The sequence below is a fragment of the Macaca fascicularis genome, chromosome 16 (genome assembly GCF_037993035.2).
Source record: "Macaca fascicularis isolate 582-1 chromosome 16, T2T-MFA8v1.1".
Lineage (NCBI taxonomy): Eukaryota > Metazoa > Chordata > Mammalia > Primates > Cercopithecidae > Macaca > Macaca fascicularis.
In genome coordinates this window covers 67,221,757-67,243,588 of record NC_088390.1, presented here as the reverse complement: position 1 = coordinate 67,243,588, position 21,832 = coordinate 67,221,757, and the positions used below count along the sequence as shown (strand labels likewise).

Sequence of the window (21,832 nt, the reverse complement as noted above, 5' to 3'; positions counted from 1 at the left end):
AGATGTTGGAAACTGTTTGCCATAACCAGAGGCCAAGAGTAGGCAAAGGTCTCCAAAGCTAGAGTTTGGGAGAAAGAGAAAGGGGCGGGTCACAGGGAACCAGGGTTGGGAGCTCTGAAGCAGAGAACCCTGTGGCTGGCTACCTTGGACAGAGCTTCAGTGGAAGGCTCTGGGGCCTGGATAAAAGGCCCTCCGCTCCAGAGGAGAGGCCAGGCTCTCATTGTTTTTCTCCCACACCAGGCCTTGGGGAAGTATTTCAGGGAGATCTTTCACCAGACTCAATGCCTGTCAGCCATTTAACACACTGAATAAAATGCCAATCCCTCAACGACAACAGTTCCAGAGTGAAAAGTGGATTGAAGCTGATCCAAGACTAACTTGGAACTTTAATTCTTGTGCCACTGTTGGCCCCAGCAAAGGCCCTAACTTGTTTGCAGAGACAGAACAGGGGACACTCATATTCCAGACGGAGCAGGACAGAGGTTTGGGAATTGAGGAAAGGAAGGAATCCCTTCCCTGACTTCCTCCCCGGAGCCTAACAAGACCTTGAGTTGCAGGGCTTCTGTTTTATGCAAATGTGGAAGGGAAAGAACTAAGCAGAAACCTCCTAGGGCAAAATATAAAATGTGATGCCTTCAAGCCTTGGTTCTCCAGTGATCCCCAGAGCAGCAGCATCAGCACCTGCTGGAAAGTTGTTAGAAATGCCAATTCCAGGGCCCTACCCCAGACCTGCTGATGTAGACCTTCATCTCAGCACCTCACTTCTTGGGCTACTGCAGCAGCAATTGGGCTAAGGAGACTCAAGTGTGATGGGACCATTTGAGGTCGGGTTCTAAAGAGAACAGAAACCTCCTGAAGATGACCCATAGGACGCTGCTGTTAGAATAAGAAGCCTGTTTCGGCTGGGTGCGGTGGCTCACGCCTGTAATCCCAGCACTTTGGGAGGCCAAGGCAGGCGAATTACCTGAGGTCAGGAGTTCAAGACCAGCCTGACCAACATGGAGAAACCCCATCTCTACTAAAAATACAAAATTTGCCAGGCATGGTGGCGCATGCCTGTAATCCCAGCTACTCGGGAGGCTGCTCGGGAGAATCACTTGAACTTGGGAGGTGGAGGTTGTGATGAGCTGAGATCGTGCCATTGCACTCCAGCCTGGGCAATAAGAGCAAAACTTCTTCTCAAAAAAAAAACAAAAAAACAAAACAAAAAGAAAAGAAACCTGAAGAAACCTGTTTCAAAAATAACAAGAGTTGGTCAGGATGGAGAAATCAGAACCCATACATGTTGCTGGTGAGAATGTAAAATGGTGCTCTCACTGGGGAGCAGTTTGGTGGTTCCTTAAAATGCTAAACATAGAATTATCATTTGATCCAGCCATTCCACTCGTAGGTATGTACCCAAAGGAATCGAAAGCAGGAACCCAAGGCCAGGCCCGGTGGCTCACGCCTGTAATCCCAATACTTTGGGAGACCGAGGCAGGTGGATCACCTGAGGTCAGAAGTTCGAGACCAGCCTGACCAACATGGTGAAGCCCCATCTCTACTAAAAATATCAAAATTAGCCAGGCATATAGCCAGGTGTAGTGGCATATGCCCATAATCCCAGCTACTTGGGAGGCTGAGGCAGGAGAATTGCTTGAAGCTGGGAAGCAGAGGTTGCTGTCAGCTGAGATCATGCCACTGCACTCCAGCCTTGGTGACAAGAGCAAGACTCTGTCTCAAAAAAAAAAAAAAGAAAAGGAAAGGAAAGAAAGAAAGCAGGAACTCAAACAAGATACTTGTACACAAATATTCACTGCAGCATTATTCACGATAGTCAAAAGATGGAAACTACCCAGTGTTATCAGTAAATGAATGGATAAACAAAGTATATACAGACAATGGAATATTATTCAGCCATAAAAAGGAATGATGTTCTGACACACGCTACAACATGGATGAACCTCGACATTATGCTAAGTGAAAGAAGTCAGACATAGAGGGACAAATATTTCACTTATATGAGGTACCTAGAATGGGCAAATTTGTAGAGACAGAAACGTTGATTGGAGGTTACTAGGGGTTGGGTGGTGTGGGGGATGTGGAAATATTGCTTAATGGGTTCAGAGTTTCTGTTTGGGGTAATGAAAAAGTTTCAGAAATAAATAGTGGTGATGATTGCACAACATCATGAATGTGATTGATGCCCTTAAATTATCCCCTTAAAAATGATTAAAATGGGCCATGTGCGGTGGCTCACGCCTGTAATCCCAGCACTTTGGGAGCCCGAGGTAGGAGGATCGCTTGAGGTCAGGGTTCGAGACCAGTCTGACCAACATGGTGAAACCCCACCTCTACTAAAAATACAAAAATTAGCTGGGTCTGGTGGCACACGCCTGTATTGCCAGCTACTCGGGAGGCTGAGGCGGGAGAATTGCTTAATCCAGGAGGCAGAGGTTGTGTTGAGCCAAAATCGCGCCACTGCACTCCAGCCTGGGCAGCAGAGTGGGACTCAGTCTCAAAAACAAAACAAAAACCAAAAACAAACAACAAAAAAAATAATTAAAAAGGTAAATGGTAAATTTTGTGTCTATTTTCCCACACAAATTCTCCTGGTGGAAGATTAAGGCAGGGTCGACTTACAGGTGGTTGTGAAGTGAGAACAGGAGTCAGGGAGGAGACCCCTGTGAAGCCAGGCAAAAGCTGAGGTTCAACTGGGAAGGGTAACGGACAGTGATGGGGCCAGGCAGGCGTGAGGGACAGAGAAGGGGAGAAGGTGTAAGTTCAGGGCCATCAGTAAGTCTATCTCAGGGTGGAAGACATTGGAATACAGTCAAGGGATTAGACAGAAGAAGACAGCTCAGGCTGCTGATTTTGCTACTGCACTCCAGCCTGGGATGGTTCTGGGTTTGAAGGATTTGGGGAAAACAGACTGCAATCCTAACTAAGCTAGTCTCAAAGCTTTAGCGTCCCAGGCTGGCCACACTACTGGCCTGGGCAGGGCCACAGCAATGCTCAGTGGCTATTTCAGGCCACCAGGACACATCTAAAGTTACTGTGCCTCTCTGAACCTCTCAGGTGTCTCCTGCATCTCCTGATGTCTGAGCTACAGCCCTGGAGAGGCCTGAACCCCTTACCTCTGTTGCTTGACCTGAGGGGAAACCAGGTCCCTAGGTGACCCAGGACAGCCAGAAGAAGAGCAGAGTGCATGTGAGTCCCAGGGAGCATGTGGACACACCCAGCTGAGCACTGGCTTGACTTACTCTGAACTTCACCCGAGATCGCATGGATAGTCAATGAAGGATAACCAAGGCCTCCTGGCTGGATTCACCAAGCACCTACACAGGTGCTCAGAGGCCCTTTCTCTGTATTCTAGAAAAGCAAGTCCCTTCCTTTTGTGGGCTTAATTTCCTCCTGTGTAAAATGAGGAGCTGAGGCCAGGTGCAGTGGCTCATGCCTGTAATCCCAGCACTTTGTGAGGCTGTGGCAGGAGGATCGTTTGAGCCCAGGAATTTGAGACCAGCCTGGGAAACATAGTAAGACCCTGTATCTACAAAAATAATAATAATAATAAAATAGCTGGGTGTGGTGGCATGTACCTATAGTCCCAGCTACTTGGGAGGCTGAGGTTGGAGGATCACTTGGGCCCAGGAGGTCGAGGCTGCAGTGAGCTGTGATCGCACCATCACTGCACTCCAGCCTGTACAACAGAGTGAGACCCTGTCTCAAAAAAAAAAAAAAAAGTAACTGGACTGGGGATCTCCCAGGTCCCTTCTGGCTCTGACCTTCTGGGGCTTTTAGAAGAGGGTCATGACTTATGGGGAGGTAAGGATAGGGAGGCCTGAGTAAGAATGGGAGAGGGAGGAATAAACTGAAACTAAAGGTGACAGGTGGCCCCTGGGTGAAGGGATTACCCAAGACCCTTCCATTAGCGTCACCTAATGATTCCATGAGTTAATCTGTAAATGCTGTGTGCAGCCTGGCACATAGTAAGCTCTCAATCAGTTTTAGTAGTGATTATTATTGTGATTATCAACAGCCTAGATTCATAAACGTTCTGCTTACTTAATCGCCGGTACCCACAAATCTTCAAATGACCACATCATTGAATCAGGAATTGCTGAGTCATTGAATCTGAACACTGCTGGACCATCAAAAGTGAGTCTCTCCAAGTCACAGCATGGACCCATCGCTGAGTCGGCACAAAGTGCCCTGCTGAGCCATGCCTCTATCCATGTTGCCCTTGCTGCTTTTGGTGTCCTTCTAGAGCTTTCCACAAGGCAAATTCCGCTTGAAGGTCCAATCCATGGATGCACTGTGTGGACATGACTTCATTTGACTCTCCCACCTCCATGAATAGTTGTTGCTATATGGTACTAATAAGGAAACTGAGGTCCTCAGAAGTCACACAGCCTGGCGCTTCACGCGAAGGTCCATGGGTGGCTGGTGTTTCACTTTAAGGCCCATGGGTGGCTTTCTAGCTTCAAGAATGAGCTGAGCTAACCTTTCCCTCAGTGCTGCCCAGTTATTTTACCTTCATGTGCAGCACACACCACAGCATGCTATAATTTCTCTGGGTGCCTGTTTCCCCAGCCCCCTCAACTAGGAGTGCCATACAGGCTGATGAGGGTCATGTCTGACCTTCCTCCTGTCCTCCACAAGTGCCAGGCTCATCGGGGTGCCAAACAGGTGCTGTGAATAGGATCAGATATCTGTAGAAGGGTCTGGACTACTGGCCAGGTAGCATGGGTACAAACCTCGTGAGGGAAACGACATCCTGGGGTTTTGAGTCTCCATCTTCCTTTGGGTACCCAGCCCACCCCGATCCTCATTCCCCACTCTCTCAGTGGCCCTGCTGGAATCATGTGCTGGCCCACCTTTTCCTGCCTTAGCACGGTCTACCATGATGATTTCCGTGGTGGGTGCTGAACCCATTGGAAAGCAGGTAAAAGCTCAAGCCCTCTTCCCAGAAAAAAATTCTAAACCTGGCCATATGAGATTTTTTTTCACACCCATAAAGTTTTGCATATAATATCAATGGATTTTCTTTTCTAGAGACAGGGTCTCGCTCTGTTGCCCAGGCTGGAGTGCAGTAGCATAATCTTGGCTCACTGGAGCCTCAAATTCCTGGGCTCAATTGATCCTCCTGCCTCAGCCTCTCAAGTAGCTGGGACTACAGGCTCAGGCCACCATGCCTGGCTAATTTTTTAAAAAAATTTTTGTAGAGATGCGGGTCTCACTATGTTGTCCAGGCTGGTCTTGAACTCTTGAACTCTTAGCCTCAAGCAATCCTCCCACCTTTGTCTGCCAAAGTGCTGAGGTTACAGGTGTGAGCCACTGCACCCGGCCCAATATCAATGGATTTTAAAGTTCATCAATGGAGTCCCTAAATTGCACCCCAAATTAGAGAAAAGCCCAGGAAGCTTGGGAAGCAACTAGTATAAATAACAGAGATAGGGCACTGAGCTCTCTGGGTGGAAATAGGGGTCACAGTGAACTTCAGAGGGGAGCCCAAATCATCCCTCCCTAAACCTCCTTGGGCCATCCTCACATCTCCCCCACCTCTTCCTTGGCCCACCTTCTCTGAGAAAGCCTCTGCTCTCCCCAGTATGGCTATACCACAGAGGTTTGTCTAATGTGTGAGTTGTTTTGTATTTGCTTCATTAGAAAGCCTTTTAAAATGCATTTTCAGGTCTGTGTTCAGTACAGTGTGTCTCGAAATAAAAATTTTCAGGCAAATCACCTTAAGAAGTTTGGCTGTTTTTATTCCTTCCCACCTAGCATTGTCAGTACAAACCATGGGAGAATGTCATAAACCACAAAGCAAATGTGGGGCATCCGAGGGCCCTGACCTGCCTGATTATCTCCCCCACTACATCTAACTGGTGGGGACCCGTGGCTATCACCTGTACAGCTAGACCAGAAGATAGACTGTGAGATATCAGTAGCCCCTTCCCACACTCAGACCCAGGTTGACCTTGACTACAGTTATAAAACTATCCCTTCACAGGGGTTCTCGTCTCAGTTTTACAGAAGACGAAAAAGGCTCGGGGAGATGACAGAGACTCAGTAGGTCCCTGGCAAGGCCTGGTCATCTGGCAAGGTGAAGAGGACCTCAGAAACCACTGCAGGTGTGTGTTTTTCTGCTGGTTAAACATTCCAAGAGAAAAGGAGACACTCAGAGATTGTAGACAGGACCTAGAATTGGCCTGAAGTTTTCTAGACACTGTAATTCAATCAGCTCAAAAAGGCCCGGACAGGGCCGGGGACAAATGTGGGGACAGGGCTGGCAGCTGGGCTCCAGACCGAGTGTCCGAGTGCAGGGCTATTGACTCTGAGTCATGACATTTGACTCCAGTCCCACAAGAGGGGTGATGTGTCTGACAGAGGAGCAGCAGGAAAACGCTGAGTCTTCCACTCCAACTCAGGCTTCTGAGGTCTCTGTGCAGTTTCTGCAGGAACGATTCCTTTCAGAAGTGAGACAGAGGGCAGCACGAATTTCTCCTCTGAGCACAGGGGCCTGACGTCCTCAGAAGACCACCTGTGTCCTCAGATCAGATGTGGCCCTGCTTCCCATCTGCTTTTCTGTGCCCATCCGACTCTTCCTCTGCCTTGATGGTACCTGCACAGACTCAGGGCATCTTGAGTCAGATGTGCTTCTCCCTGGATAGATGATCATCTCAGTCCCACCACAGAGGCAGGTAATGAAGGGGCACAAACCTATGCCTTGCAGATAGTGGGCATTCAATAAGCTTTTGCTGAGTTAGCAATTTGGTGGGGGGCGGAAATCGTGAGGGCGATGTAGAATCTGGAAGAGCAAGTCTGTTGGGGGAAAATGCATTGAAATCTACTGGCTCCAAAGGAAAACGGTTCTGTCCTAGACAGAGTAGGCTTTATTGGGAAGCTAATAAGCTTATGCTTAAGGCCCACTACTGCAGAGTTTACGAGCCCCTTCCTAGGCCCCGTATCTAATCTGGCATCCATAATTTTGTATTATTTTTCTTATACCAAGCACCCAAAATTGTGTAAGCTTCAGGTTTCACAAAACCTGGATCTGTCCCTGGTCCTGACACTCTCTAGCTTTGCAAACACTGAGCCCCTCAACCCACTTGAGGGTAGAATCCCAGAATTAGATGGGCTCTCAAAAGAGTATCTGGTTTATCCTTCAAGCAGGTATTAAAGATCCATCAACTCCCAGGAACTCTTTTTTTTAGGGATCTGCAAGGATAGATATCCAGGGGTTGGGTAATTTATAAACAATAGAAGTTTATTTGGTTCGCCGTTCTGGAATCTGGGAAGTCTGAGATTAGGGGACTCCATTTAGTGAGGGCCTTTCGGCTGCATTATAACAGGTGGAGGATGGCCCGGCGCAGTGGCTCACGCCTGTAATCCCAGCACTTTGGTAGGCTGAGGTGGGCGGATCACTTGAGGTCAGGAGTTCGAGACCACCCTGGCCAACATGGTGAAACCTCATCTCTACTAAAAATACAAAAAATTAGTAGAGCATGGTGGTGGGTATCTGTAATCCCAGCTACTTGGGAGGCTGAGGCAGGAGAATTGCTTGAACCTGGGAGGTGAAGGTTGCAGTGTGCCAAGACTGTGCCACTGCACTCCAACCTAGGCAACAGAGCAAGACTCCATCTCACACATACACACACACACACACAGAGAGAGAGAGAGAGAAAGAGAGAGAGAGATAAGAGAAGACATTTCACCCGTGAAACCAGAACAAACAATTATACACAAAGGAATAATTTAAACGGGATTGTGGTGATGGTTACAGACCTCTGTAAATTTACTAAAAATCATTGAATTAGACACTTAAAATGAGTGAATTTTAGAGTATGTGAAGTGTACCTCCAATAAAACTCTTTTTTAAAAAAATCGGAAAAACAGTGCAAACTTCTGAAAATTTGATCACATAAATAAAATAGTTAATAGAGGATTTGGAAGATAAGGTCAAGGAAATCCTCCTGGAAGTGGAAAAAAATAAAGGTATGGAAACTCAGAGAGAAAATGAAAAGCAGAAGATCCATCCAGGAGGCCCAGCAAAAGAAACAGAGAGGAGAGGAAACGGAGGAGAGTCCATTATCAACGAAATAATATAAAATTACTTCCTAAGACTGAATGGCCTGCGTCTGCAGAGTTTACCAGCCCATTGCGCACCCAATACAATGAATGAAAAAGGCCCACGCTAATTTCATAGTGATGTATATGAAGGTAAAATCTTAAAATTTAGGCCAGGCATAGTGGCTCATGCCTGTAATCCTAGCAGTTTGGGAGGCCAAGGCAGGCGGATCACTTGAGGTAGGGAGTTCAAGACCAGCCTGGCCAACATGGTGAAACCCCGTCTCTGTTAAAACTACAAAAATTAGCTGGCCGTGGTGGCACATGCCTGTAATCCCAGCTACTTGGGAGGCTGAGGCACAAGAATTGCTTGAACTCGAGAGGCTGAAGTTGCAGTGAGCTGAGATAGCACCACTGGACTCTATAGCCTGGGTGACAGAGTGAGACTCCAACTCAAAAAAAAAAAAAAAAAACTTAAAATTTTCCAGAGAGAAAAAAACAGATTATAAAAAAAGATCAAGACTAAGAATGGCATTGGACTTCTCACTGGCAACGTCTTATTCTAGAAGTCAGAAAATAGAGAAATGTATTCAAATCTCTCTCTTACAGTGTAAAAACAACAAAAGACAAACTTTAATTCTACAAAGCAAGTTTTTCATAAGATCAAAATATGTGCGTGTGGAGGGATGGGGGTTCTATGTTTATCTCTTCTCCACTCTCTCTCTCTTTTTGCGTCATCATCTCTGTGTCCTATTCTCCTTCCTTTCCGTCTGCCCTTCCCGTTCTATCTTTTCTGTGCTCTCTCTTTCTTTACTGGCCATCACATAGAAATGGAAAAATTTTTTCTAATTACTTCCTTCATTTGTTAAATCATTTTGTGTTCTCTGTTCTCCATTTTAAAAGCAAACAAGCGGAACACTTCATTTCTGCATTAAAAAATCTAAATTAAATTGCTTTTTTGTTTGTTCCCTCTGTGGCCTCTGATGCATCTCCCTGGGAAGCCCTGTCTCACCTTCCTCCAAGTGGGTGCAGTTCAGGTTTTGTGAGTGCCTTCAGTTGGGAACAAGAGGCTCCCCTACCTCTAAGCTCAAACTCATCCTGTACACTTAGAGACAATTCCAAACTGGTCCCTCCTAGTTTATTAGGCAAAAAGAGTTGAGATCTTTTGTCCTCAATAGGAAAAGCCCTTCTCATTCTAGATCCTTATATCCAGCGGGCCTTCCAAACTCCAACTCCTCACTAAAGCAGGTGTGTCACTTTAGGCCAGGCTTCCAGCAGGGGTTAGAGGCTGCTCTGTGTCCAGACTTGTGCAGAGGTGGATGCTGACGTCAGTGAGAGGTGAAGCCTGCTGGACCTCTGGGTGGAGTGGGGACTTGGAGAATTTTTGTGTCTAGCTAAAGGATTTTAAATGCACCAATCAGCACTCTGTGTCTAGCTAAAGATTTGTAAACGCACCAATCAGCACTCTGTAAAATGGACCAATCAGCACTCTGTAAAATGGACCAATCAGTGCTCTGTAGAATGGACCAATCAGTAGCATGTGGGCGGGGCCAAATAAGGGAATAAAAGCTGGCCACCTGAGCCAGTAGCGGCGAGCTGTTGGGGTTTTCTTCCGCGCAGTGTTGGTTTTGTTCTTTTGCTCTTCATAATAACAGTTGCTGCTGCTCACTCTTTGGGTTCACGCTACCTTGAAAAGCTGCAGCACTCATGGTGAAGGTCTGCGGCTTGACTCCTGAAGTCGGTGAGACCACAACATCGCATGAGTTGGCAAGACCACGAACCTACCAGGAAGAACAAACGACTCCCTAGGCGCCAACTTTTAGAGCTGTAACCCTCCCTGGGAAGGTGTGTGGCTTCACTCCTGAAGTCAGCAAGAACCCCCCCAGAAGGAAGAAATTCTGGACACACCATCTTTAAGAACTGTAACACAGTGAGGGTCCGTGGCTTCATTCTTGAAGTTAGCAAGACCAAGAACCCAAGGGAAGGAACCAATTCCAGACACATCAGTAACCACAATCCATTCCTCAGCACGCGTTTGCAAGTGCTAACTATGTCCTTGGCTCTGCAGAGAAAACTGAGCTGTGGCTGTTCGTGGCCTCAAAAACTCAAGGTCTAGGGTAAGGAAGAAAGACAACTAAACAAATGATGACCTCCCAGTGTGACGGTGTGGTAGTAAAAGCATGCCCGAGGCATCAGGGCCACTCAAGGGAGGTAGGAATTTCTGCGTTTCTGGAGCACTGCAGGCTCCCAGAGCTTCCTGGGGATTGAGGCTTGGGGACTTGTGGGACACTCAAATGGAGAAGGCCCAATCTAGGGGAGGGCAGGCTGGGCAGAGGGAGCAGCCGTGCCAAGGCATAAGAGGTGTGTAAGAACATTTCTGTGTGACTCTGGGGATGCGTGGCATAAAGATTGAGGGGTGGGCCGATAGCCTGACTTTCCCCTGAAGCTTCCCAAGCCCTTGTGACGTCTATCACCCTGCCGGGGCACAGGCAGCAATGTCTGATTCAGCACAATTCAGGGGAGATCTGTGAGTGACAGCCCTGTCATTAGCAGGGCAGAGGGGCACTGTCCCCGGATCAGCTTTTGAATGTGACAGGCAGGCTGTCAGCTAGCAGACCCATTCACCCCCAGCCAGAATCTCACCTCTGCTGCCCCCATCTTGTCTCAGGAAGGAGGATCTCCCTCCCGCTGAATCACCCGGCGCTTCCTGGAGGCTGAGGCCAGTAGCAGCTCGCTCTTCAGTGGGGGGCTGGGCAGGCTCCGTCTTCAGGGCCGGGGTGTCTCCAGATTCTGGCTCCCCGTTGACGATGGTGAAGCCTGCAGCAGCATGGACTAACTGCTGTTCTGCCTAGCTGTGGGCACTCAGAGGGTCCTGAGCAGGGCTCACTGCTTATTCCATGTCTGTATCCCCCCATCCTCTCCCTCCCCAGCGCCTGGCGCAGGGCAGGGACTTCATCCGTGTTTGTTAAATAAATGTGCTAAGAAAGGGAAAATAAAAGCGAGAAAGATGGGGAGACAGAGAAGCGAGATTGATTTCTTAATGGGAGAAAAAGAGACCAGATATTGGGGCACTGACAGCACCAGATACACAGACATGACCCCGAGACCTGGAACCGCGGCACAATTGGCCACAGAGATGACAACAGCCCCAGATGACACCTGTGGGGCACTGGTTAAATGCCAGGCAGTGTTGCCATCTCTTTATAAGCGTGAACTTGAACTCTCACAACTCCATTTTGCAGTCCAGAAAACTGAGGCAAAATGTAGCTAAGTAACTTGCCCAAGGTTACACAGCTAATGCATGAACCCAGGCAGCCTGGCCTCAGAGCCTGCACTTCTAGCCGTGCAGTGTGACAGCTAATCATGGGTGTGGCAGGGAGCAGTCTTCATGGGATCCAGAGGAGATAGCAGCCCCAGGGGACAAGAGCACTGACCAGGAGGGAAGGGCCATCACTACTTTCTGGTGATCTGCTCAGTGCAGGCTCTGGACCTCTGGCCTTGGCACTGGCTTCCTGGAGACGATTCTGCACTCACTCACTGGCCGCTGCAGTGTGCTGGATGGAAGATTGCTGATGAGAAGGTGATGGTCTCGAGGAGGACTTCTTTGGCCTCCAGTGCCAACTGTGGGTCAAAGGAGCCCAGCTCCCAAAGCCTTTGACACCATCTGTTTTTGTTGCAGAAACAGCTGACCAGATGGTCAGCTTGCTTTGCCAGGTGCCCAGATCCCTGCCAGCACGGCTGGCTGAAAAGGTCAGCAGAGTAAAGATGTGTTCCCACAGCAGCTTTCAAGGGGTACCGAGAAGCCTTTCTCTGCAGAGCCCACCGTCTCTTCCCTAGCACGTCCTTCCCTCCCTAGCTCTCCTTGGGCTGACACCTCCTACCCCAGTGTCTGCTCCTGATCTAATAGTCACCACTATTTGAGTATTCCCATGTGCCAGGCCCTATACCAAGCCTATTGCATGCCTCTTCTCATTGAACCCTCACCACTGTATCCTATAAAGCAGGTATCATCTCTTCTCTCTATAGCCAGGGAAGGGAGCCTTGGGGCATTCCTTAACAAGCCCCTGGTCTCACAAATGCTAAATGGTGGAGCTTGGGTTCCAAACAGGAGGTGTTGGTGCCAAAGCCCAGCTCTTTAGCTGGGCCTGTGAAGACTGGCTTTGCTTTCTGAGCTTCACACAGGGGTCTTGGGTTCTTCTTTCTTTTAGCATTGACTTTTTCAGCCTGCCTACCTTCATCTTGGATGGGAAACTAAGAACAAGGGTGTTTCCAAGAGTGGAGCTGGCAGCCTCTGTCACAGGCGGATGGGAGCCCAAAGGTGTCATCTTCATCTAATGCTAAAATGCTTCACAGGGATTAAACACACTGCCTGCCGCAGTGGTTCCCGCGGCCACGTGGGGGCTGGGTGGCTTAAATTGGGGAGGTGCAAATGTGATGGGGGGGACCTTTGGTGAGGGATACACACCCAGGACGTGCAGGTAAAGGAAATCCAGACTGGATCCACCTATAGTGCCAAACACGCCCACGTCTAGTCTGGCTTGACTAGACTTGGACATGTTTAATCAAGCTGCCCTGATTTATTGCTGACTGCATTCTCCAGGCCACAGCGCCATCTGCAGGGCAGCCCTGCACCAGTGGGGGCAGGTCCTGGGGCCTGTCCCAAGACCCTGTGATGGTCAGCATTAAGGTAAAGGTTGTGAGCTACAAAGCCGGCAGCGATTGCAGTCCTTTCAAACTTAGGGCAGTCGTACAGGCACCACCCCTTCTCAAAAACCAACCTCCTGAAATGATATGGGCAGATATTAGCATGCCCATTTTATAGACGAAGAAACTGGGCCTCAGAAAGCCACAGTCACCCCCCAAGGGTGGAGTCAGGCAGGATTCCAACTCAGGCTCTTTGACAAAAAACTCTGGGCTCTACATCTGCCTCTCCTGATGCAGAAGAAAGAGAAGAAGCATGGAGGGTAAAGGATGAAGCGAAAAGCCACTGGCTGGGTGGATTGAGAGCCAGGATTCGTGGCTTGGTTTTGTCGCACTGTCTCTGCTGCCAAGCCCTACTCACCCCCACCAGGAAGAGCAAACATTCCCAGACACAACATCCTCCTGGGTCTGTCATCAGGTTGACAGAGAGAAAATCGAGCTCCTTACAGGAGACTGTCAGGGTGGGCTGGGGTGGAGTTTTTAAATGTCTCAATGACTGGGAAGATAATTGAGGACATTATATTTTTTACTCTTTTCAGTGCCTGTCTCAGCAGCAAGCACTTGTCAGCCAGATCCTGGAGGCCGAAGGCTGACTACCCTGACAAAAAGAAGACACTCAAGTTGTCTAAATTCATCGATTTTTCTGAAATTTGAAATCTGCAATTTCCGGAGCTGTGTTCTGTTGTTAAGTGGCTGTCCAAATTCCTGAGCTCATGTTTAAGTGTCGCCGACAAAGAAGGAAACAATCCAATCAGGTTTACATTGGCGGTTCAATTAGACACATATGAGGTAGTCACTCAGAAGCGGTTCACAGCAAATTTATTCCTGGGACAACCTTCTTTTACCACCCAACTTAAATCTCCCAGGAATTTGTTCCAAGAATAGAAGCTAACTGCTATAATATCCCGAGCTAATTGCAATATTATCCTGATTGGAGCCTAATGAGAAGGCACATCTGCCTCGCTAGCCAGCACTGCCTCTCCCCCCACACAGAGCCCTCACAGATAGATTATCTTGTTCTAGACAGCTTTGTTATTTGATTATCTACACTATAGCTCTTTCTTGCTAATTTACCACTTTTACATATTTATGCCCCCTAATTAGTCAACAAGTATTTATTAAACACCTACTGCATGCTCATCCCATGTATCCCAAGCAAACAGAAGGATGTTTGCTTCCGGTTCCAAAGAGAAATACATGCTTCTTTGGGGTGCTGGTCTCTTTTGGGGTCTTCAGTCAGATGAACAAGTAACATATATGGATCAGAAACTTATGCCTGTAATCCCAGCGCTTTGAGAGGCCAAGGTGGGCAGATTGCTAGCGCCCAGGAGTTCAAGACCAGCCTGGGCAACATAGTGAAGTGTCACCTCTACTAAAAATACAAAAAATTAGCTGGGCATGGAGGCGTGCACCTGTCATCCCAGCTACTTGGGAGGCTAAGGTGGGAGGACCACCTGAACTCAGAAAGTCAAACCTGCAGTGAGCCGAGATGGCACCAATGCACTCCAGCCTGGACAATGAACCTTGTCTCAAAAAGTAAAAATCATATATATACAGCAGTATTTGTACATAAAACACATGCTTGGAAACCCACACGTCTGGGATATCTGCATATGCCTTGTGGAGAATTTCTAGGGTCGGTTAGAAGGAGAAAGAAACATAAATTATATTGTTCTGGAACTCTTCTCTACATCACCCAGCCGAGGAGCATAAGGAGAGTGCTTTCGTTTCATTCATTAACTCACCAAATATTTGCTGAACATTGACCCTGTGCTTGGCCCCAGAAGAGAATTTTGCAAAAACACAGTCCCTTATTTCAGATTTGACAACACAGTGGGGAGACTATATCTTTTTTTTTTAATGCAAATCATAGAACAGAGGCAACATTCAGGACTGATGAGGAAATTTGGCCCTTGGGAAATGGTCAGAACGGCTCATTCTGCTAAGAGCAGAGCATCTTGTAAAGTTCTACCCAGCTTGTTGCCCCACTTAGCCCTCCACAGGTTGCGGAAGCAGAGGAGGGAGCCACTCCTGTGGACTCAATTCTCACCCTTGCTGGTGAAAAGAGAAATCATGGGTTCTCATTGCTCACAGCTCTGCCTGGAACGACTTCCTTCTCTCCACTTCCAGACCCAAGCCCAGGCTTCCCAGGTTTCACCTTTGGACCTTTTCCCACTCCCTGCACCTGGGGCCCAATGCTCAACCCACCTCTCCACCCTTCGCATCCTTCCGTGGTTAAATGTAGGCTTCTCTCTTCCTGTCTGTGGCTGTCCGTTACCCCAAGTCAAGGCCTTACATCACCTTGCTCGCCTCAGGGAACCCACCCCTCCTGCGCCTCGGAAGGCTGAACTCCTCCAGTGCCCAGTTTGTCCTGACCTCAGAAGTACAACCCACTCCACTCAGAAGAAGCAAAGAGGGGTTTTTAAAGAAATATAAGCAGCTTCACTGAGAGCTCATGGCTAAACTCAGATTTTAAGAGGACAAGAACAAGAAAAAGGACAAATTGTAAGAATAGTTTCCGAAATGTTTACTAATGAGATGAATATGTGTAAGGCATTTAGCACAGTGCCTAAAACACATTAAGTAACCAACAAATGGTAGGTGGTATTAATACCATTATTATTAAATCCCAGAATGACGAGATTACAAGAACATGCACGCATAACAAAAGCAGTCTTAAAAAGCTAATTTTTTTTTTTTCAGGGCCAGAGTAACAGGAAAGAGACCCATTATTCAAGACAGATGATGTAATGTGAATAAAAGAGTGAACATTTTAAGGTGTCTTTTATCCTAATATTCTTCTATTTTCTTTAGAAGAGAGAATTATCTTCAACCTGGAAAGGATAATAAACATGATTATGGGGAAATCGGGACCCAAGACAGATGACGCAGCACTCAAGGAGAGCCCTTCTGCTTTATGCGAGCCCAACTCTCTTTATGCGAGAGTTACGCTCTTAACTCCCACTAAATATACCCAAGTCCTTTACTGTGTGGTTGCAAACCCCTACTGTAAATATTGAGAAGTCAGGAAGCTGAGAAGGGTGGGGAAGAATTAGAGATGAGCAAATGTTGCCCAGGTTTGTGAGAGAAGGGGGATTCCAGAAACTACAGATGGGTATGTCTGAGATTGATCTGCAGTCAGATAGGCTTATAAAAGATGGCAGATGTTACTAGTGGTCAAAGTGGCTAAGAGTAATTAGTCAAATTAACCTTATTTCCATTGCTCAGGGATTGGTACATGAAGGCATTGCTACGCATATTGCATACTTAATTTTAGCAAAGCACCTGATAGAATCTTTCAGGATTCCTGGTGGGTAAGATGGAGAAATAAGGGCTAGATTTAAAGTATGATTAGCCAAGTTACATAGATGGCTGAACCTCCACATCTAATGAATGGAACAATGTCTACTACAGAGCACATTATAGGTGCTTAGTAAATATCTGTTACTGTTACACAAATGAATCAAGTTGGAGGGAAGTTTCTGATGGTATGTCCCCATCCAATTTTATATATATATAAAATATAATATATTTTGCACCCAGGCTGGAGTGCAGTGGCGCAATCTTAGCTCAGTATAACCTCCACCTTCCGAGTTCAAGCAATTTTTGTGCCTCAGCCTCCCAAGTAGCTGGGATTACCGGTGTGTGCCACCACGCCTGGCTAAGTTTTGTATTTTTAGTAGAGACGGGGTTTCACTATGTTGGCCAGGCTGGTCTTGAACTCCTGACCTCAAGTAATCTGCCTGCCTCAGCCTCCCAAAGTGCTGGGATTACAGGTGTGACCCACCATGCCCAACCTCAGGTGTAGTATTGATCCAAAATGATATCTGATGTACAGGAAGGGGGAAAGATCTGTTTTGTATGTAAGAGTAAGTTAGTCGAAATATAGTGAGGACAGTCAGTGAATGGAGGGGAACATTGAAAGAGACAGTGCTGGCAGAAGGCTGCAGGATGTTTACACCCCTGGGACCCCAAGGAGGTTGGTGAGAAGAGAGTCAAGTTAGATTGCAATCAGATGGCGCCATAGACCCGGCTAAGATTGGACTGGGTAGGCCCACCCTAGGCTGATCCCGTTCGGGAGCCTCTTCCTTATATGAATGGACTGTAATAAGAAAAGCCTGTGATGATAAAGTCTATTAAGGGTGGAAGCAATATGTGGTCTAGTTGGCTCTGCCTTGGGAATAGTTTTAGGGAGGGGTTTGTGCAGTGGACAAAGGATGAGATCAAGAGGAGACTCTATTGAAAAAAAGAAAAAAAAATGCCATCCAGGCACGGTGGCTCATGCCTGTAATCCCAACCCTCTGGGAGGCTGAGGTGGGTGGATCAGCTGAGGTCAGGAGTTCGAAACCAGCCTGGCCAACATGGCAAAACCCCATCTCTACTAAAAATACAAAACTTAGCCGGGTGTGGTGGCACACACCGGTAGTCCCAGCTACTTGGGAGGCTGAGGCTATACAAAAATTAGCCAGGTGGGGTGGTGCATGCCTGTTGTCCCAAATACTCAGGAGGCTGAGGCAGGAGAATCACTTGAACTCAGGAGGCAGAGGTTGCAGTGAGCCAAGATCACGCCATTGCACTCTAGCCTGGGTGACAGAGTGAGACTGTCTCAAACAAACAAAACTATTGGGGAAAGGAAGACAAAGCCAGCAACTTCCTGGGTACCCAAGTCCGGCACATCAGCAGGTGTTTGTGTGCTCCCCCCGACAAGTTCCTCACCACCTTTACCAGGGGTTACAGCTCCATGGGAGAAAAGCCTGATAGGTGGAGATGGCAGAGCCCCTTCTCCTAATGGTGGCTGTGTGTCTGCTTGGCTTAGCAGCAGTGTGACAGCTTGCTCTTTGGATCGCTCTTCCTTGCCCAACTACTGCCAAACCAGGTTGAGCCCACCTCAAGGGATTGGGCAGGTAGAAAGTGTGGGTCAGTACAATCCTCACAATAACTTAGATGACGACATTAGAGCTCAGACATTAGAGCTCAGAAAGGTAGATGTTTTTAACCATGGTCACACAGCTGGCCTACAGTGGAGCAAGGATTTGAACCCAGAGTCTTAATGCTAGGATCCAAATTGTCAACCACACAGCACTGGGCTGGCATCTGCAGAATCTCAGGTTCTGAGATTGGGTCCCCACATTTTAAGAAGGATGTGGACAGATCAAAGGGGTAGCTCCTGGAGAGCCACCAGGAGAACGGGAGAATGGGAGAGGCTGGAAATCTTGTCCTGTAAGAAATACAGGGAGGGCCGAGTGCGGTGGCTCACACCTGTAATCCCAGCACTTTGGGAGGCCGAGGAGGGCGGATCACCTGAAACCAGGAGTTCGAGACTAGCCTGGCCAATGTGGTGAAAACTCCATCTCTACTAAAAATACAAAAATTTGCCAGGTGTGGTGGCGCACGCCTGTAATCCCAGCTATTTGGGAGGCTGAGGCAGGAGAATTGCTTGAACTCGGGATGTGGAGGCTGCACTGAGCCAAGATGGCGCCACTGTACTCCAGCCTGGGCAACACAGTAAGACTCCATCTCCAAAAAAAAAAAAACAAAAAACAAAAAACCTACAGGTCATCAGGGAATTCTGAGATAAAAATGACTTGGGAAAATGCAATAACTGTCCTCAAGCTCTCAGAGAAATGTTATGTGGCAAAACACAGACATTTATTTTTCATAGCAGTATAAGAATAATGGTAATGATATATTTTGACATTCTAAGGATTAGAGAGTTATCCTAAACCGGAGTGGGCTGCTTTGAGATACTGAGCTCCCGGGCACTGAAAGTATTCAAGCAGAAGCTGGATGTCATGGGCCAGGCTTTCAATAAACCTGAAATCTACTCTTCCTCTTCTCAAAGTGCCTACAGCACGGCTGAGACCTACTTTCTCAGCTCCCTTGTCACTATTGGTTTCTTGACTATAAATTTCATACAGCTTTACCGAGGGATAACCTATGTACTGTACAATTTATCCATTGTAAGTGAACAATTTGATGGTTCCTAGTAAATCTATACAGCTCTGCAATCATTGTTACGGTCCAGTTGCAGAAACTTTGTGATTATAGTTTTTTTCCCCAAAGAACATTATTAGCATCAAGGGTAGATCCAGGTCCTATGGGCCGTGGTCTCCGCAGACCTAACAGCAGGACTCTGTGCTGTGGCTCTTGCCTCACAGCCTCTCCTCATTCCTTCTTGGGTGTCACCTGATCTGCCCTGCCACATGCTGCTTGGCCTTCCTGGGCCCTGGGTGCCTCCCCCCACCCAAGGTGTCTCCGATGGGCACCTTTGCTTCCTTCCCTCCTCCTCTGCCATGGCGTGGGGGCAGGGGCTTGGTCTTCAGCAGATTCCAAGGCAGTAGGGTATACTCAGAAGTATGTGAGCCCTGCTACCCCAGAGCTGTATTTGGCTCATGGCCATGTGGCCTCCAGCAAGTCACCTTATATTCGTTATTTCTGTTTTGAGACAGGGTCTCACTCTGTTGCCTAGGCTGAGTGCAATGGCTCAGTCTCATCTCACTGCAGCCTCTATCTTCCGGGCTCAAGTGATCCTTCCACATCAGCCTCCCAAGGAGCTGTGACTACAGGCACGCACCACCACACCCAGCTAATTTTGTTTGTTTATTTATTTATTTATTTATTTATTTATTGTAGCGACGAGGTCTCACTATGTTGCCCAGGCTGGTCTTAAACTCCTGGGTTCAAACTCCTGGATTCGCCTGTCTCAGCCTCTTAAAGTGCTGTGATTACAGGCATGTGCCACCATGCCTGGCCACTTTATCTTCTTGGACCTTAATTTTTCCCCTTTTGTAATGCAGACATAATATACATGCCTTGCTCGGTGCAAAGATCAGAAATGATGAAATGATGTGTATCAAGTGACTAGCACAATATCTACTTTTTTTTTTTTTTTTTTTGAGACAGTCTTCCACTGTCGCGCAGGCTGGAGTGCAGTGGCGCGATCTTGGCTCACTACAGCCTCCGCCTCCCAGGTTCAAGTGATTCTTCTGCCTCAGCCTCCCGAGTAGCTGGGACTACAGGCGTGCACCACCACACCTGGCTAATTTTTGTATTTTTAGTAGATAGTTTCACCATGTTGGCCACGCTGGTCTCGAACTCAAGTGATCCACCTGCCTTGGTCTCCCAAAGTGCTGGGATTACAGGTGTGAGCCACCATGTCTGGCCAATATTCACTATTTTTAATAAATGGTATCCATGATTACTGCTGCCACCTTCATTATTGACACTCAAAAGTCCTCTGCTTTGAGCGCTTATTTTGCCTTTCTCTTCTTGGAATATCCCTGTTTTCTGGGTCTCTCCTGGTGTCCAGCCCTTACCATAGACACAGAGATGGATTCCCCTACACTTGGGAACCCCCAAGGCTGACCCTAGCCAGGGAGTGCATGTGGGTTAGTTGGGATGGAGCAGCAGCACCACCTAGTGGCAATGTGCAGCAGCACGCTAATTACTGGCCAAATGCAGGAGTTGGTCTAATAGCTACATTAGGACACTTTGGAAGTCGCCTACTCCAGCTGTTCGTCCAGTGCTTGTGTGACCACAGCATCCTCCTAGAGATGGCTTCCCATGCCATGCACTAGAGCAAAAGAGGATGGAGAGAATGAAAAAACAGGAGAGAATTTATCAGTGTAATGCTCCTCAGGGACCACAGGGTAGTTAAAAAAAGTTTAAAAAGCATCTCCACCAGATGTAGAGATAGGAAGTAGGTCGGTGGTTAGTGGTTGCCCAGTGCTGCGGGGGATGGGGGAAATGAGGATTGATCACTAAAGGGTACAGGGTTTCTTTTCAGGGTGATAGAAATGTTTTAAAAGTGACCAGGCACAGTGGTTCACGCCTGTAATCCCAGCACTTTGGAAGGCTGAGGCGGGCAGATCGCTTGAGGTCAAGAGTTCAAGACCAGCCTGGCCAACATAGTACATCCCCGTCTCTACTACTAATACAAAAATTAGCCAGGTGTGGTGGTGCATGCCTATAATCCCAGCTACTCGGGTGGCTGAGAAAGCAGAATCGCTTGAACCCGGGAGGCAGAGGTTGTAGTGAGCTGAGATTGTGCCACTGCACTCCAGCCTGGGCAACAGAGTGAGACTCTGTCTCAATAATAATAATAGGCCAGGCGCTGTGGCTCACACCTGTAATCCCAGCACTTTGGGAGGCTGAGGTGGGTGGATCACAAAGTCAGGAGATCCAGACCATCCTGGCTAACACGGTGAAACCCCATCTCTACTAAAAGTACAAAAAATTAGCTGGGCGTGGTGGCGGGCGCCTGTAGTCCCAGCTAGTCTGGAGGCTGAGGCAGGAGAATGGCGTGAACCCGGAAGGCAGAGCTTGCAGTGAGCTGAGATCGTGCCACTGCACTCCAGCCTGGGTGACAGAGCAAGACTCTGTCTCAAAAAAAAAAAAAATAATAATAATAATAATAATGCTGATGAGTTTGTGGCCAGCACTGCTATTCATACTTGGACAAGATATCTCCAGGGAAACACCAGAGCAAGACATTCAAAGGTAGGAGACATTTAATCCTCATAACCCTATGAGGCAGGAATCAGTATCCCCATTTAACAGTTAGGCAAACTGAGGCTCCGCGATACAGAGGCTAAGAGTCAGTGGCCTGAGGCTAGCAGCCAGTGAGGGACATGGCAGGGATGCAAACATGGCTTTCAGGGACCCAAGTCTTTCCTCAAAACTACTGTACTGAAAACTGCTCCCCACTTACACTTACTCTGACTCACCGGCTCCAGCGTCACAGTGTGGGAAAGGCTGTAGTGGATGTGCTGTGAAAAGTCCCAGCAAGGCGTACTACCAGGGCCTAAGGCCAGGACAGCACCTCTGAGTTTTTCCTCCATAAACACAGCCTAGGAGTTTCAATAGAAACTCTGCTAAACTGGGCCGGGCGCGGTCGCTCAAGCCTGTAATCCCAGCACTTTGGGAGGCCGAGATGGGCGGATCACGAGGTCAGGAGATCGAGACCATCCTGGCTAACACGGTGAAACCCCGTCTCTACTAAAAAATACAAAAAAAAAAACTAGCCGGGCGAGGTGGCGGACGCCTGTAGTCCCAGCTACTCGGGAGTCTGAGGCAGGAGAATGGC

The 21,832-nt window shown here is 47.9% G+C and overlaps 1 pseudogene across 1 annotated transcript; it reads right to left on the bottom strand.

Moving 5' to 3' along the window:
• Nucleotides 1–10,340: 10,340 nt before the first annotated feature.
• Nucleotides 10,341–21,587, bottom strand: LOC102131334 (putative uncharacterized protein encoded by CRHR1-IT1; annotated as a pseudogene). Its single transcript, XR_006693008.3, has 3 exons — nucleotides 21,474–21,587; nucleotides 20,046–20,136; nucleotides 10,341–19,204 (listed from the first exon to the last, which is right to left on the bottom strand). The product of XR_006693008.3 is annotated as a putative uncharacterized protein encoded by CRHR1-IT1 (transcript).
• Between the last annotated feature and the right edge of the window lie 245 nt (nucleotides 21,588–21,832).